The sequence below is a fragment of the Poecilia reticulata genome, chromosome 13 (assembly GCF_904066995.2).
Source record: "Poecilia reticulata chromosome 13, P_reticulata-male-v2, whole genome shotgun sequence".
Classification (NCBI taxonomy): domain Eukaryota; kingdom Metazoa; phylum Chordata; class Actinopteri; order Cyprinodontiformes; family Poeciliidae; genus Poecilia; species Poecilia reticulata.
In genome coordinates this window covers 22,506,144-22,525,359 of record NC_088842.1, presented here as the reverse complement: position 1 = coordinate 22,525,359, position 19,216 = coordinate 22,506,144, and the positions used below count along the sequence as shown (strand labels likewise).

At 38.0% G+C, this 19,216-nt stretch overlaps 1 protein-coding gene across 2 annotated transcripts in view; it reads right to left on the bottom strand.

The window, feature by feature from the left end:
• The window catches only part of lsamp (limbic system associated membrane protein), a 537,461-nt gene that overhangs the window by 265,970 nt on the left and 252,275 nt on the right, over positions 1–19,216 (bottom strand). The gene's annotated exons all lie outside the window — the stretch shown is intronic.

The following is a 19,216-nucleotide window of genomic DNA, read 5'->3' as shown; positions in this document are numbered from 1 at the left end:
AGTTTGTGTTGATCTGTCAAGTAAAATCACAGCAAAATGTATGAGGTTTGTAGAGGAAAAATAGCAAAAGGTGGAAACCTTCAAGTGGTAAGAATAATTTTGTAAGAGACAAAATGTGCTAATCTAACTTAACATATTTTAGCAGCTGAAAGACATGCAACCTTGTAAACCCTTATAATCTAAAACAGGCTAACTGAATATGACTTAGAGCTTCTTGCATCCACACTGATAATTATGTAACTGATTATGCACAAGTAAATGCATTCCATTTGTCCTCCAGCAAACATTATTGGTAATCATTGACATGGCTCTGTGACACACAACCTTAATGCTAATGACTTCTGCAAATGTTTGTAAAACACAGCATATTGCAACAGATCAATGGTAAAAGTAAAATTCTGAGAGGTTTTTGATTCAACCTTTACTCCTTTATATATTTTCGTTCCCTAGGCTAGTGATAATGAAACGTTTAGCCAAAGTTTTATTTGACAGCCAATGTGCCCTGTACCTAAAAAAAAGCAAGAGCTATTGAATCATGACGAGTCTGGAGGGAAAAAATACAACAATCTCCTCCAACAATTTGCCCCACCAAAATAGAAACATAAAAAAAAATAAAATAAAAATCATGATAAAGCTTCTAAGCTTGTCAATGTTTAAGGTTACAAAGTTGAAGAAAAAATGTATGCATGCCTAAAGTTTCATAACTCATTGTTATTCACCACCTACGTTACATGAATAAACAGGAGGTAGACGGCACATTTGGGATAGCCACCTTTCGCTTACTCTTTTTACAGTTAAACATATGACTTGTGATTGGCTACGGGATGATATAGCTTATTTGGCTTTTCAAAGTTTTCTCTCGCAACATGAACAGTCTGCCCCTTTCATTTCTTTCTTTTGTTTTTAGGATGAAAGTAACACAGTGCTTCGTGGTTGGGATTTCACCCCACTCTGTCAGCTGCCAAGTCTTTGTTTTCCTTCATACAGATGCACTCAGGCATGACCACCTCCCTGTCCTCCAAGTTTCCAACCTAATCATCATTTCAGTGCTTGACAAGGACACGCGTAAAGGTGTTGAGTTATTTGACTGGGGTCAAAATTGAGCTTTTCGTCACGTCGTTGTTGAAGGATATTTCACAAATCCAAACACTGACTGATTTCACTGTGTACGGGCGACATTGACCCAAGGGAAGTGCTCTATGACTTTAATTTGGTCTCAGATAAAAAGATTAATGGTAATAAAGAAGCAGATAGATAGATTAGGGTTATTAGGTTGGAAGTAAATACCTTGTTTACTTTCCCTGCGTTCCTTAGATACCCGTTTGTAAAATAAATTTGAGAGAATGCCTAAATTGAAGTGAACGAAAATCTTCTAGACATTTTTTGTTTCCAGCTTCTTGAAAAGGTCATTTTTAAACTTAATGTTATACCAGAAGCCTCGAGGTTTTGTCCCAATTAATGTTTGGAGCAATTCATATCAATCCTCAAAACAGCCCCACAGCATGATGCCTTATATCCATATATATCCTGCCTTATTTCCATGCCTTAAAATATACATTTTAGATTAAAACCCAAACGTTCAACCTTGTTGGCATTAGACTTTAAAACTTTTTTTTTACGTGATTGTGCTAGACTTCGAGTGTCTTTCTGGAAAGTCTAAACAGTGCAAGAAGTGTATTTTTCCTTCCAAGAAAAGGACGAATTTTCCGACTGGCCACAAATAGAATCATATGACTAATACTGGAACTGGTAGATTCTTGTTTTGCATATAAACAGCCAGTACTTCTCAGGAAGTATACTAGCTCTATAGGCCTCCGACCAGATTATTTTACCAATTTTCCTTTTGGCTTTTCATCACTTTGAAAAAATAATATATTTTTGTTAATATTAACTTGAAGACCACTGCTTTTCCTGTGTCTTATAGCTTTACAAAATTCTTTATACCCTTCTGCTCAATTATGTTTGACAATTATATTCTTCTGATGCTTTGGAAGCTCTCGCCAAATAATTGCTGTACGATGCAACTAAAAAAGTTCCGAGAGAAGCATACTGGAACTACTGAACTGTCTCTGGTTAATAACAGCTACTACAAATCTTAATAAGTGTGTACTCACTTTTGCATAGCAAGTTCTTCCCAAATGTGTGATCTTGAAAAAAATGCCACAATGCATATGCTCCTATATGATAAATCTATAATTTGCATCAAAAATTGCCACCAGGACAACGGAACAAGTTCCTTGATGGTTAAAATACTCACTCAATGCATTTAGTGGTGCTCTGATTGTCGCATATTTTTTCTTCAATACAACCCAAAGAACTTGAGAAAATCCACACATGCCAGAATGTCTGGGAGATTGTTTTTCATTTGCCTTTAACAGGTAATGCAATTAATTCATTGGAGAATGCCAGCCATAAGAGCGGATGTTCTGACTGCCAACATGTAGCTATGTGCCAGGCTGAGCCGACTGTCTCCTGATGCCAGCACACAAACGACGGCAAGTCTTTCTTCCAATTTCACTGAGCAAACATGTTGAGCTCCATCCTGATGTGCTTCAACAAATCGTCAAATCTATAAACAGATATGCGGATATACTGATCATGTACTTGTTCATCAGTTCTACACATTGGTCTCACGAGTGAGTTATATTCCACTTCAAACATAAAAATTCCTACTTTTCTTTGGAACTTACAGATTTTGCAGTCTTGCTACTAATGACGGCTGGGTTTTTTATTGTTTTTTTTTTTTTTCCACGTGTTCAAGCATAAACCAATCTTTATTCCAATGAGGTAACCCACTATGTGGAACTTATTTTAAATAAAATTACTTCCAAAACAAAATGTCTCCTAATCCTGGTCATAACAAGAACAAAACTGGAAAACTGAGTGAATCTCAAAATAGAGTTACAGTGCCACACTGTTTAACCCACATCAACTGCTTTCTTATTATAAATACAGAATTGGCATAAACCACAGAAGTGGTGTTTAGCCTCAGCCTCCCGCTAAGAGTCCCAGGCACAGTTAGAAATAAAGCTCTCTATCATCAAATAATAATAATAATAATAAAAAAAAACATTTTAACCAACATTTGGAGGACGGAAAAAGAAATTTTAGTGGGAAAAAAAGAAATAAAATCCCTTGTACCACTGGAATCAAAATTTGTCTTTTGATATACACTTAGACTGAAACAGCAACTGATTAGGTCCAGGTGTTACACTTCTGCTCAAACAAAACAAGGGCTGATGTACATGGACTACATTAAATGCCTAAAAGGTTCTATTTTATGCATATGGGAAAAGAAAAATTATTAAATATCACAACGGACCATGAAAGAAACAACTCTTGATTTACTGTATTTCTACTATCAGTTGGAATCCTGTTGCCTTGGGAGGAGCCATGTAGCTTACAGGCTCTATTTTAAGCAAAGCCGGTGTGCAGGCAATGCTTGGATCACAAGCTGCAAGCCTTGGATGAAACAGAATAAAGCCAAGCACAGAGTAGCCAGAGTGCAGAACGAGGGCACTGCTCAGTGTGTGTGCCGTTTGTGAGGAAGTCGTTTACAAGTAGATCTAAAAAGAGTAGGAACACGAAAGAAATCACAATGTAAAGATAACCATAATTTAGATTTTTGAAAATTCTAATTGAAAAAGGAAAAGGCAAAAAAAGAAGAAAGAAAAAGAGGAATTGCACGTCTACAACCTTTCATATTGTACTGAATGCTTTGAAGTAGAACTGTCCAGTAATTGCATAACATTCAGCCACTTGACGAATTTTCTGAGTTCATAATACAACTTATCAAAAATGTTAATATTTTTGTTGAATCCTCTAATACAGCAACAACAAGACATTGTACAAACCCCCAGAGATACAAAGTGAAAGGCTTGTAGTATTTATTATTAATGGTAACACAGATAAATTATTAAGTTGATCCCAATTAGGTTCTAGTACATTCTGCACATATTTCAGCATGTGGAAAACACCAAGAAATCTTGGTTGCTTAAAATAGACACTTTGCAAAAACAAAGTAAAGCTGTCCTGGCATTAAGCTGTAAAGGTAAACCAAGATTTGTTAAAAAAAAAAAGGGTAATGCAAAATGCATTTTTTAAATTTTATTTCACTTTGGTCCATAATGGCAAAGGAAACACGCAAATGAAATACTTTGCACTTCAAGACAGAAATCTGGTGTCACTGTTCGTCTTTTGGAGATCTGTGATAAGGCCAATCCATCAAACTGCACTGCCTCATTCAAAGTGATGAGAGGGATGTGTCTGTTTATCAACACTCCATCTGTCAGATAAGCCCATATTCTTTGACAGCATAAGAGAGAAACTGAAACGACTCGTGGGAGCTTCTGTGAACTGCCTCTCCTTCCTTTAAAAAGGGGAGACATCTGCTGGTTACCAGCGGTCTTTCAGACCAACAGCACAAGCAGCTCCTGAGCATCAGTGCAGGGATTATTTAAATAGTGTACTGAACGGGCAGATTGTGTTCATCTCCATTTTAAACTCCCTTTAACAGATGTTTGATTTCATGGATACATAAAAATTCATAAATCTGACTGAATGCCTAAAATAAAGTAATTGTTTACATTGGGCTTTCTTCGGGTTGAAACAAAAAATTGTCTAATATATTATATTAGATAATTAGATCGTGGGGGGCTACAGCCAGAGCAGAGAGGTTGAGGTTGGTCAGCTCCTCCAGAGGAATCCCAAGGCGTTCCCTGGCCAGCCAAGGAACAGAAATCCTCCCTGACTATACATATGGCTCTACTGTCAAGATGGCCTCACTCAAATCAAAGTAGTTTTCATCAATATGAAAATATATTTGATATTTAATTTAGAAATCCATCATATTTTAATAAATAAGTTAATGGGCAACTAATTGACTGCCACAAGCAGTCCTTTGAGGGCATTCATGTTCTTGATGGGGCCCAAAATTAAAATTAGTTTTACACACCTGGTTTATTTCCACTAAAGTGGTTCATAGATGACTCCATGGCAAAGACTCAAAAGGCAGACATTCATTAATTTCTGCAGAAACCTCTCAGAGTGCCTGAGTCCCATTGCTTTCACCATTTACATGACACTTGGTTGCCTGTTGTTTACTGCGGTTAGGTTAACTGAGGCATATTTTGCAAAAGATATGGGCCTTTAATGGGACATGGATTCAAAGAGGACTGCACTAGTTTACCGTCTAAGGATGGAAACACAATCCTGCAGAGAAAATCTGGGGGAGGGAGAACTGTTTTTTTTTTTTTTTTTTTTTTAATATTTGGATAAGCTGACAATCTTCTCTTCTGTTATTAAACTCTGTTACATTTTCCTCCAACAGTCACTTTTATCACAAGTTTATCTCTGTTGTTTTGATGCTACAGTTATGTAGGCAACAAACTGACACAGCCATATGCTGCCAGCGTAACTCTTGAGAGGCAGCCATCTTTAAACTGACTACGTGCCATGGCTGCCAAGTGTGCTCCGAGTGGAATTCATTAAAAGTAGCACCCTATTCCATCTGCCTTGCATATGTTGGCTATGTCAATGTTTTAGACAGCTGGCAGACAATCAAAAGTTGAATAAACATCATCTTTACAAGAGGCCGGTGTAGACATGTCTGTCAGGGTGATGAGGTCTTAGCTAATGTGAAATAACTAAAAATAAGAGCAATTCTGAAGACATCCACAGTGACACAATGGTGTTTGGTAAAGTGGAGTCATCATTCATATGGACTTGAATGCAAAAAAAAAAAAAAAAAACTTATTTGCAAAGAGTTTTCATTCATGAATCATTGTGATGGAATGAAAACTCAGAGTTTATATCTCAGAGTTTACATCTCAGATCAAATTGACCAAATCCTCTCATCTCGAGTAAACCCCTGAGAACTCTGCCCTCAGAAACCGAACTGAAACATGCTAAAAGTCGTCAAGAGTTCAGAACGGCTCCGTGAATCGTGTGCCATATTCTTTGAGCGTAATTATTGGCAAGCTCTAGGAATAACAGCTCCTCTTTCCCTACTTCTGTGGCTGCTCGCCGTTGCCATAGAAACGTCAGACAGCAAGAGAGAAAGGCACTGAGTGCGGTGGATGTGTTTATAAGTGTGTGTCTCCTGGAGTATGACTGTGACAGAGTGAGATTTCAGAGAGGACTGCTGAGCTGTGTCTAATGAGCAGTGTGCGCTTGCCCTCATCTGTGCAGCGAAGGCCGAATCCGCCAGCCGGTCGCATCCCACTGCCTTTCGGCTCTCTCCTTATCTATATACACAAATGCACCATACACGCTGACACTTTCTCTGACATTTGGCCATCAAAGCACAGAAGTGTGAACACTCATGGTAAACACAGAACTGCTTTTAAAAAAAAAGAAAAAATATGACATTCAAGTGCATCTACACAGTATGGCTTTTTCTCCAAATAACAGAGATAAAAAAGGACTGATTTATTTATCTGTTTATAACGTAGTGGAACCATTAAGGGACCCAACATTTCAATAAAACATTAGCTCACTCTTCGGTATAATGTATAGTAAGCTTTGCTTTTTAAAACTATCTAGTGATGCAATGGTTTCATGAAGTTAAAGTTCAAAACTGCATATTGTTTTTCAGTCATATCACTTCCATGGGTTATACTATTTTCAAATAGTTCCCAGAGAAAATACATGAGTGGCCTCTGCTTTTTTTAGAGCATTGAGTAGCCCCCCCTCAATAAGCCCCTATTCATCTTAATAAGTAACACTTTTCTAAAACAATGGCTGGTAAGCAAGAGGAATGCTGCCTCAGGTGCCAAGTGCAGACTCACTATCTGCTGTTTGCTAATATAACAGAGTACCAGTGCTGCGCTGCGAAGAGAAAACGGTGAAAAAGTATAATATCTCTCTAGAGTAAAATAGTACATAACATATTGGATGTTTATATTTTACCACTGTATGTACACATTAGAAGTTCTGCAACATTTTATAAAACCACAGTGAATGCAAAGTTCCTCTGTACTGACCTACATTTTAAAAACAGCATTACAACCTCACTTCTCTGACATAGCACAGCAAAAGGATCAAGAATCCATCAGGTACGGTATTGAACGCCATTTATTCTGTGTTTAATTGTTTAATACTCTCACAACATTAGCTGTTCCTTTTAAGAGCAAAAGAAAAAGAAAAAGCTTCTGTTCCATTTCAAACCCTCGCTTTGTTAATATTTTTGCTAGAGAAAGTAAAGCTCCCACATCACGTTCCCACGCATCAACGCTGTAGCATATTCCATTTTACTACCACATCAAGCAGGTTGCCACAGACTTTTTGAAAATGTCATCACACATCACGTTTTCTGCACTTGTGCACCAGTGTTACAGAAGCTACAGTGTCACACCAGTGACCCTGCAGGCCCTTTGCCCTTCAGGGAACAGCTTTACTTTGAGACTGAAAGTAAAACTTAAGTGATCACTTTGCGTCTGATTAATTTGGCTATCACTGATTTGGCCTCTGGGATACAACAATAGTCAATTTAGTTTTTACATGATCAGATAATAATTATTTGAAAAAAAAAAAAGTAGAACAAAATGGTAATGTCGCAGAAGTTACACACTAAGGTTTGTAACGCACTCCACTCCATTGATCTGAACTGCACAAAAACTTTTTAAGACAGGGTTAATGTGATATTTTTACTTCCGAGATAGAACAGGACACGATGTTCCACAAAATGTCATTTATAAGTTCAATTAATCTAACATGATTTTCTCGCCACCAACATACATGGCAAGATAAATACTGTTATGGCAGCTTCACTCCAAGATAAAATATCCAAGATTTTAATTGGAAAATAAAGTTCCCTGTAATTCAGAGTTCAGAGAAGGACAGCTGGGGTTTTTCACTAAACCGAATGCCAAAATCCAATATACTTTGCATTTAAAGCTTATTGATTGTAGCAAGAAATCAAGTTGCAGCTGTAAACATTTTCATCAGATTTCTTTTTTCGCCAAGAATCACATAAAATACGAATATGCTCCTGCAATGTTTTAATGTACAAAATGCTGAAAAATGCATTATTATCGTTTTCTATTTAGCCCATTAGTCACTGAATGAATCGACTGTTTATCAAACTCAAAACTTGAACACAGCTCAGGTGGGTTTCATGTCATTCCTGAATCCAAGTTCAGAGGAAGTGGAACCCAGCCCAAACAGTGACCAGGACTCTAGGTCACTGCTATTCACTTCAATGTACAGTGAGGATTAGAAAATAGTCTATTCACTTAGATGTAAGAATTTCATGATCAAATATTTTAGGAGCTCGTCATCACATCAGTGTTTACCTTAAAAATGTGAAATGACATTTAATCATAATTTATCCCTTAGATGTGTCACATTAGATAAAAATAACATTATGGAGGATCAAAAAACATGTTTAAGAAATGTCTATAGTCAGACTGGCCACAGATATTATGAAGACTAAGTAAAATGTTTGTAATTGTGATCTGTAATACCGTGTTCGAATCACTAGATGTCAGCAGATCTTCATAGTTCATCTGCTTGCCTCGTTATTGTGCACCATCAGGCCAAATTCTCCAGTAGTGCTATATTATTGTTGTGTACTTTTGTGTTACTTTGAGCCTGTATTTTTAGATTGGTGCCTGGTATGTCATGTTTTAGCTTGATAAATGGGATACCAGCTGAATTTTTATGACTGTGTCTAAACAGAAAATTGAAATTGCATGGGCGTAGGGGGAGAAAGAGATGGGGAGACAGAGATAAATAGATAGTGAATCCCACCATTAGTCATGGAAGACGTTGTTGCATCCAAGCCTCAACATTATTACTATATTAAAGCAGGAAAACTAGGGAAATTACGATCCCAGTGTGGTGCTGCGTGATGTTTAATGTTGCCTTGTTGGAGAGGTATCCAAACATCTAAGTGAATGTGCAGCTCATCTGGGGGAGGGGGAAATAAATTTACCAGAAGATTGATGAGCATCATCTGATGCATTGAGTGTTTAAATCCACACACTCACTAGGGGGTTGAAAGGCAAAGTCAGTGGCAGGAACACCCACACAGAAACCCCTTACACATACAAAAAGCGCTTCTGTCTCTCCTATAGTGATGGATCTATCATAGCAGTGGATGTGTCTTACTAATTACACGCCGCATCCATCCTGGTCTGCTCTCATTAAATAATGACATTTAATCTATGGCTCAGAGCCTCGTCTACAATGCTGCTCTGATAAGGGCAAATTGAACAATGGAAAGCACTCAGCTTCCCTGAAAGCAAAGGTTCATTTGATTGAAGCAATGTGTGTCGGTATGCTGTACATGCAAATGAACAAGGAGTCAAACCAAGGACCAACACACCAAATAAAGCTGAGTGTTGACCGGCGTCGGTGCTTTTGCTCACAACTGAGAAATCCCTGTGCTTCAGACACAAAGTAACAAATACATATTTATTACAGCAGTATGAAAACAAAGAACAGCATAATATTTGTTTGCTTCAGTCCGGACTGAAGCAAACAAATATTATGCCGCAGTTTGAACTGCAACACACTTTGATCTTTGGAAGCCTTGTAAAACAATTAATAGCCTTTATTTGCATTTTACAACATCACAGCTAAAACATTGGGTTTTCTCTAATCTATCTATCTATATATATAATTTTAAATATACAATTTTACTTTTTTTTTTTTGCCTGACACACAACAATGGTGTCCAATTGTGAAATGGAAAAAGATGCACATATGTGACATGAAATTTATTAAATTAAATGTGAGGCTCATTGTAGCTCTGGGGGGGCTGTAGAGATCAGCAGCTCTGGTGAAAGTCTTGTTCACTTCGCAATGTGGCCTTTCTGGAGGACTAGCATGTCCATATGGTCTGGAAACATCAAACTTTTTTACATAGATGCAAAATTCTAAATATGAAGAAAAAACATGGTTGTGTCAGTGTCATACTGTGGAGATGCTTTTCTTAAGAGGAACAGCGTCTATTTAGAGCTGATACCAATTTTTTTTCATCTTTTGAAAATAATTCTACAAAAGAAAAGTTTTAAATATAATTTTTATGTGATAGAGTAGCTCAGTCAAAGTCTGAATTAAAATCTTGCCAATGATTCCAAGATGGATTTAGAAGTTCAGGTTCACATCCAGTCTTGTATTTTGCAAGAAGAAAGAGGAAACTATACGAGAGACTCTCCTCCAATGCAGCTGTGATTGAAACAAAACGGTTCTGCCAAGCAACAGCCCCAGAAGGTTGTGTTTTGTGGCAAAATGAAAAACTGTACAGGGGATATCGACACTTTTGCAAGGCACACTTGTCCTCGTTTGCTTTTGAAAATACACAATTTTAAGAAGCACATCATCATGCAGATGTGTTTGCATATTCATAAGTGACTTCTGTCTGTCCAGGGACACTCCCTTGCCTCCCCCTCGCAGCTGTAACCGTCACATGCAACCTCTTTAATTATATGGGAAACAAATTCATGGAATCCATTTGCCATTAGTATACAGTGATATCATGGTATGCATGAGCAGGTGTACAGGTTTGTAGGCGTGCATTGGTGTGACTTGATTGTCTGACAAATGTTTGTGGCTACCATTTGGCAGGCAGCAAATGGCGCCTCGATGAATATTTAACAAGGCGCAGCAGTTAGATATACATCTTTTTGCAGCTGGTCAAATTTCGGGCTCCGGCGATAAAACTTGTGACTGCCATCCAAAACATCAGCTCAGGAACCTGCCACACGTACAAATCAGATGTGAGAATTCAATCAAATTTGCTAGCCATTTAATGATGTGCAGCTTGACGCAAAAAAAAAAAGAAAAAAAAAGCTAAGTCCTGTTGAAGTGTGGTCGTCAAAAGCTCCCACACACACCCACGCACAAGGCAATGCACTTGCTGCTGTATGACTCCTCTTTTAAGGAGAGGAGAGCTGGGATGAAGAGATTAAAGGGGTTCTGCAACAAATTGGAAATGTGCTGTATTTTAAGCAAACAAATCCAGTCTACACCCTGCCCATGCAGCAGGTGGGTGATGGATTTTTATTCGCATCCCTTGTTTCTTCTCACACACGCTACCGAAACATGCTTTTAGCAAACAGGCAGTGATTTCACAGAGAGCTTTGTTCTCAGGCCCTTTCATTGCCCGGAGGAGCCGTGCAGTGGAAGACTGTTTGAATTTGAGGATTTGAGCCACCAGTTGCATCAGCGCCTTCGCTGTCATGCCAGTGGAGATATCGGTGTTTGCCTTTATGGCTGAACTGAATCAGAATTCACGTACACACGCTGGGATGAAAGACGTATATAGAGCAGAGCACAGTCGCTGTCGTGGAATGGCAAAAAGGATAATGCAGAAAGGTGAATGTTGGGGGAGCAGTGCGAACGCGGCGTTGAGTCACAGCAAGACGCTCATGGTCACAATGTAGCGATGCACAAGTGTATCGATTTTTATGTGAATACAAATTTTTATACAACAGGTACAGAGAATGAAAAGCTTTCCCAACATCAATACACAGCTATGCTGAAACATTAGGTTTAGTGGTTTGAAAAAAAAAAAGTTGCGTTTTTCTACACTCATCTGACAGGCATGGTAACACTCATGACATGAGTTTACCAAACGTATACCTTGGAGACACATTTTAACATGCTGGATCTGTGATTAAAACATGACGAAACGCCTGATCTACAAATCTCTCACCTTCTCTTTCATATGACTTTCTTTGTCATGCCCTGTTCCCCTGCATGCTGACGTGTTCATTACTCACTGCTGAGGAACTCTGAAAACAACCCAACAAAAGGTTATTATGTGACAAAGGTGACACACACACACGGACCATATGGCTGTCACCGAGAGAGCTGCAATGACATTGGCAACAACCCAGCTGGTTATTCTCCAAGGAGCTGAAGAAGGAAAAATAAATGTTCAATTACACTCTTTTTATTCAAGGACACTGAAAACAAAAAATGTAAGTTCTGCAAGAGTAAGGGCTGAAATATATCTAATTTAGAATAAAACAGGTTTTACAGTTTTTCCAAACTTTCTCAAACACATTCATAACTGTCTTGGTAAATTTATCATGCAAGCAAAACTAGTTTGGAAAAACAGTGCTCATTATGATGCGCAGAGACAAGATGATTCCATTCAAATGAAAAAAAAATTTTTTTTTTTTTTTAAATGATCAGTACTGAAGTCCACGACTTAACTTGCAATACCCATTTCTAGCTTACTGACTGTATCTATTAGTCTAACTAAAATTATACTGATGTGTTTGGGATTGTCATTTTAAAAGCAATTTTGTGTATGCTTGGTTTTCACACAAAAAAAAAACTGGAAAAGTACACATATAAACCACTCAGTTTTTCACAAGGTCACAGCAGAGGGCTGCGTTCTTAATAAATATGCTTGATTTATTAAGAACGCAGCCCTCCGTCTCCAACACTGAACCATGGAGCTTATGCCGAGCTTATGTGCAGCGGCTCCATTTCCCTCCTGTACTACCAGATCGATAATCCTCAACTTAAAAGCTGCATCATATGAACTTCTTCGTGTGGTTTCCGTGATGAGGGGGTATGAGTTTGAAGAAATTTCTTCGTCTTGCCTGCTTCTAGCATGTGCTTGTTCTAAATGGAAATTTGCGCTCTCTTTGATTTACAATTTTGACTTCCAATGACTCACTTTCTCCTACAGAGCCCCCTGGTGGTTGAAGAAAAATCCAGAGAAAAGCCGCATCGGGCGAGAACCACATGGTTCAAAGCGTGGGAAGCGTATTTTTCGGCTTATAGTCCGAAAAATATGGTGTGTGTGTATATATATATATATATATATATATATATATATATATATATATATATATATATATATATATATATATATATATATATATATATATATATATATATACCATTTTGGAGAAATATAACCATCTCCAAAATGTTACACTCCAGCAAACCTAACAAACTGCAACAGAACTGATCATATGATTAAGCATATAAAAGCAGATAATTGTAATTTAGAATGGGGAATAAAAAGTCAGTCCTTCAGTGATGGCAGCTGCCAAAAGCTCTTGTGTCTCACCTGTATATAACTAATTAGCCGATTTCTCCTGCAGGACCAGAGGCTGGCAGGGTCTGCTCGACTCCAGGGTGAAATGGAGTGTTTGCCAGCTGGGTTTGGCATAGAGTCACATGAAAGGTTGGCTCTTGATCAAGCCTAAGTTAGATTTAAAAGGGTTCAGCTTTATTAACAGGCAGTTTTGGACATCTTCAAGCTCAGCAACCGTTGTAAAAGAAAAAAAAAAAAGAAAGAAAATAAATTATATTAAACAGAGCCCTCTTGTGAGAGTAAATGACCTAGACGATAGCCAGCTCCATTGATTCATTGTTCATAGGCAACAGCTACAAATGTGTACTTATCTGTGTGTAGGATGAGTAATGAAACACACTGTTCTAAATTGGCTCCATCTCTCATGACAACTAAAAAAAAAAAAAGACTAAAGAAAAACAGCCAAAAACCTCTTACAGAGAGAAGGTGAATACAAATTCCTGAGTAGGAATAACTCTGTTTCAAACAGAAAAGGAGAGGCTGTTGGCGAAGCCTGCAAAAGACAGAAAAGAACTACAAATAAAACTACCACTACTAGGAGTCGATGGATTAGAGTGTTAAAAACAAGACTCAAAAGAGAGAGCAAAAGAAAAAAAAAGAAACTGCCTCACAAAGAGGATGCAAAGGAGAAGACAAATCCCAACAATAAACACCCCCTGACATTTCAAAACCATCTACTTTACCACCTGTCAAAGAACAGCTGCAAACTAAGAGTGTTTTCTTTTCCTTTACCTTGCAGTGACAGGAGGTCCTCAATATACAGTGTGCTATAAATCTGTGAATATATGGTTTTAGATGGCACCACAAGATTTCTTTGAAGGGAAGATGAAAAATCTGGCAGGACAGAAACTCTCAAGGTTTTTTTTGTTGAATTTTTATGAAATGTTTTAAATCAGTCTGAAAAAAAAAAAAAAAGCATAGCATCTATATGTCCCGGCATGCAAACAGAGAGTAAAAAAAGGTGTTTGTCTCTGCGGAAGGCAGGCTACAGGATACACACAACACACATGCAGATTACTCCCATACATGCCATTCAGTTCTCTACTTCCACTTGGGGAGATGGCCCAGCATAGCATCATCTCTGCTTTCCTTCGTGATCTGCATTTTATCATTAAACTGACGTTCTGTCGTGATACAGCAGATATGAAGCTTTATGCACTTCGTAGCTTCATCCGTTTGAGATTTTACACATTTCAGCAACTCTGTTCAAACATCTTTGTTTTAATGCCCGGGCTGGATGTTTTTACGGCAAATGGGCCGACTTCCACCATTTGATTGTGGACCAAATCCAATTGATGCAAAGTCAATAGCTTACTAAACCCTCAACTGCCTGAGCCTCTCCTCTTCCCCACCCCTCTATTTCTCCTCTTTGTCCTTTTTCTATTGCAGAAGTGATTACCCAAAGCTTGAACTCCGCTATCTGTAACCAGTTCCAAATGTAGTTTATTACCAATTTCCTCAGAATAAAACTAATAAAGACTTCGCAATTTTCATGAAAAAGGAAGGAAATAAATGGAACGAGCAGGTGGTTGAAGAAAGAAGATGATGAAATGAGAAAAATTGTCCTCCAGAAAAGTTGAAATCAATGTCAAAAAATAGGAATTCTATTCATTTACACAACTATGGGGAACATAATAAACCATCTGCTCACACAGTTTGGAGAAAGAAAAAAAAACAGGTAATGAATCATGCATGAGTTTGATTGGAAAAAAGAATCATAATCTGTAAGCCTCTAAAAGCTTCACTGGAGAGTGGTTAAATCAACATATTTTATATTCCACAAGTTAAAAGAAAACATGCAAACTACTTTGAAATTATACTAAATTGGTTTATGATGACAAAAAATCATTTCCCGCCACGAGGGGCAAAAGACAGATAAGTCACTGGAGGGGAGAGTTTAACATTAACCAGTGACAGCTGCAACAAATTAAGTATAAAAGTTAGAGACATTTCTTGCTACTACTTACAGATACACTTATCAAATATAATGTTTGATTTTGTTGAAAACCAACAAAATCCATCAACTGTAGATCATATTCTGGGACAACTGTCAGATGTTTAATTTCCAAAGAAACATTTAACTGCCACAGGAGTTTCTTCTTCTTTTCACTTAATTTTGGACTCATCTGCTGTTTTGTTGAGCAAAAAGCTGCACATTTAGATGGAGGACATACATTTCTTGTTCCAAAATGTGAATGACTTTTTATTTGTTTATGTTGTTTAAGTCTCTCTAAAACCTAATTTAACTGGAATTATATCCAAGTTAAATTCCAATGATTGTTTTGAGAAAGTGGCACTACGTCATGCATGCACTACACAAGTGGCAAATGCTTAAAGGCATGCTCAGAAAAGATGAAATCTTGCTAAGATTACATCATTCTATTGAGCAATTCTGGTCTTTGATGGTTTTTGTCCTTGAAACATGGGGTGGAGGCCTGTTTCAAATCGGTGAAGTTTGCAGATTTAAAACTTGGTGCTGACCATAGCTGGTCATAATAATTTGGTAGACAAACATAGTTGAAATTAATGATATCCTAATAAATATAAAATGGCAAAAGGAACAAAAGAACACTAGCTGCCTTTACTTTCATTCAGTCTTGCCGTCAGAGTTTTGGTACTTTCCCATTTCATCAACATTTTTCTACACACTTTGAAAGTGTGTAAAAATATACTTGACAGTAGATCACAAAGGCAGCAGGCAAAAGTGCAAAATGTCTTCTAAAACAGTATGATGATAACACACTAGATTCCAACAACAATCATGGGGAATGCAGTGGCTCTGGAAATGCTTATCCATTAAACTTTCTACAGTGTTTGTGTAGTAGTGACAGGTTAGGAATCTATTTACCAAAGCCGGGGTTTTAATGATGCCAATTAGGACCATAACTGCAGGAGATGATGAAAAGACTATGGAGAATGTCAACAAGCTCAGGAAATCAGCTCTGTACCACAATAATTCTTCCAATCTCTTGAAGCTAAACAAATCAACAGGCCGAGTGATGAAGCTCTGCTCTACTTGAACCTGTGTCCTTCAAAAGGTTCCATGCGGGGGTTTGAGTGAATGTGAGAGGGCTTATTATGGACTGATGGGAAGACAAAGACACTCTGCAATCATTTCTACCATCAGCCATCTGACAAACACTCCTCACAAGGCCTCTTTAGAGTGCTCTAACAAAGAGACAGCACTGTTCAGCCTAAATAGCAACACAGCAATTTAAAGAAAGAAATTAACGTGTGGGATGGGAGGGCACCCATTTGAAATCATTCACAACCGTCACACAACAAAGCTGATGACAAATCGGCATATAATTACATAAAACTCGGTTTTATGCAATTCTCAGTTAAACAATGACTTCAGGACCTTCTGGAGATGTATTTTTACAGTTATAAACTGCATGAAATTAACCTAAAGAGTGATGATACAACCATTCTGTGAAGTCTAAATATTGCTGGGATTAAAATAAAAGGCCATGCCTGCGAGCCATTTCAGACAGTTAACTCAAGCTATGCTTGTTAATCACAGCTGATCTTTCTCTCACTCTCCAGAATCAAGCGTGCCCTAATGATTCGAAAGGTCTGTTTGAGCAGAAAAACCTCCAGCTGCACTCTGCATTAATGCTCCTGCCTGCCAGTGCGTCTTCCTGCCTGCCTGCCTTTTGCTGCCGTTTCTGCTTGGTTCTCGTCAGTCTACTATCCCATTATCCCCCTTGCCCTTTCCTCACTTTCCTGACATGATTAGGACGTGTTCAGAGTGGCAGAGATGCGCCCACCGCTGAGCAGCATGGCCATGGATTGATGAGAAACTCAAAAGTCACACCTTAAAGAATAGCTAAACATTTACACATTGACTGACTGACTGAACTACAGTTGAGAACCATCAAAATAAAACCAGTAACAGGGCTGCATTCATTTGACCAAACATACTTTAACATTCTGACTGTAGTTGTGTCAGAGCCATTTTCATATTTTTGTGTAGGTGTTCTTTTTATACCCTGCAAATATAGACTTTTTATGATATTCACAGCAAAGAAAGCTGGACTGAATATGCATGCAGTGCAAACATGGTTAATAGGTACAGAGCTTGGGCTGCAGTGTGGATCAGTGGTGGAGCAGGTGGCACCATATGCAGAGGCCACATTCCTCAGTGCAGGTGTCCCAAGTTCAAGACTTGGATCTATTACTGGATGTCTTCCCATTCTCGCTTTGCCCTTCTTCCTGTCAACTTGCTGATTAATTAAGTCCACTGGAGCCAAAGAAATCTTTTTTTAAAAAAGGAGAAGTTTCTCACACTAGCTCTCTCAAAGTCACATCTGCTTGAAGATCTACGACATGCTTCTGAGGAGGCCCTGCCTTAAGAGCTGTGTGACTTTCTTTGAAAATCCAGCCACATTACCGATGAGAAATGTATTCTGAAGAAGTAGGATGAGCTTGAGTCAAAGCCTGAAGCTTTCAGAATGTCTGCAGAAACTTTCCATCAGCTTGTTATAGTCAACGAATGCAGATCTGTCTTTCTTTCTCTGATAGGAAGGGCACACAATCCCTCCCTCCAGGTGTTCTTTAAAATGAGCAGACAGCTGTCAGCAGGTTAAAAAAAGAATAGAAAAAAAAAGCTTACTTTGCCTTTGTGACCAAGTTCATTTCATTCAAATGTGAAACATACAATCCAAAAATCCACTTATTTTCAAAATATTCTTACCCTCTGGCTATTTGGTGCTGTCATAAGAGTTGCCGTTTCCAGTTGATTGGGGGGTGTGTTTTACTTTTTTTTCTTTTTTTTAAATAACTGCTTCTGTTTTTTCTTCCAGCATTAGGCTGATGGAGCCCACCCTTCAGTCATAGCCCACTGTAAAATTACTCTTATAAAAAAGGAATAGCTGAGCAACTTAAAGTAACATACTGTGAATAAAACAAAATCACTTCAATAAAATCTAGCTACAGGCCAGGGTCCAGATGAAACTTTGTTTGGGTGACCAAAATGAAGCAGTTTTGTATTTTGTGCCATATTTGTGGAGCTAATTTGTTCCCTTGAGTCGATCAAGGTCATTGTACATTTATCCTATTTAAGTAGGACTGAAAAAGTTTGCTAAAAAATGTCAGATATTCACACAACTGCAGTGTGTGTTACTCATTATGGGCGCACCACACAATTCGGAAAAAAGGCAGGAATCCCCCAAAACCTATTTAGTAAACCTATACGCATTATGAACACAGACACGCAAATCATCAAAAATGCCAATCAGCATTTAAAGTTGATTAAAATCCCTCGCTACAGTTAGAATAAAGAAATACTAAAATGATGCCTGAATGCATATGTTAAAAAAAAATATGATATAGTCCATCCATTTATGCTTCCCTGGTGGCTATCGCCACAGGACATTAGGTGAGATGTGGGGTACATCCTGGACAGGCTGCCAGTCCATCACAAGATAAAACACACACACGGGACAAACAATCACACACACATACAACTCTGCAGCTCTCCATCTTCACAAGGACATTGCACTGCCCTGCGTTCATTTTTCATTCATTTCTATAGCCTTAACCTGACCCTAAACATCATCATTACCAGTACACACCTAATCCTAAACTCATATCACACCTTAATCCTAAACCTAGCCCAAAATCAGCACTTTTCTTTATGGGCCTTATAAGGAGCAGTGGGTCGTCACAAAGCTGCATTTGTTGGAAAAGTGGGTCTTATGATGTCAGAAATACTAAAAAGACACACACACATCCCTCTAAAAGAATTTCACTTTTTTTCTGTTTAAGTCCCGTAATTATGTTTTTACCACTGAAACATAAGTAAGAAAGAAGTTTGAACATAAAGAAAGTAAAAGATTACATGGATAACTTTTTTCTTACACTCTCCTGGGGGGACTCAGAGACTCCACTTACCTGTAACAAAAAACAAACAAAAAAACAGAAAATTAGGAAGGTGCAATTGATTTAAATTAACATGCAAACATTCAATCATCTGGACTTTTCTAAAAAAAACTAGGACAAACCACAGTCAACCCCCTCACAAGTGTGCAGAGATTTCCTTATAAAAAGTGTATAGAAAAACATCAACAGATGAACATTTTTTAATGGTTAGGCGTTTTAAATAACCAACTCTCTTGAAGACCTGCAGTCTTCAGTCATAAATCTAAC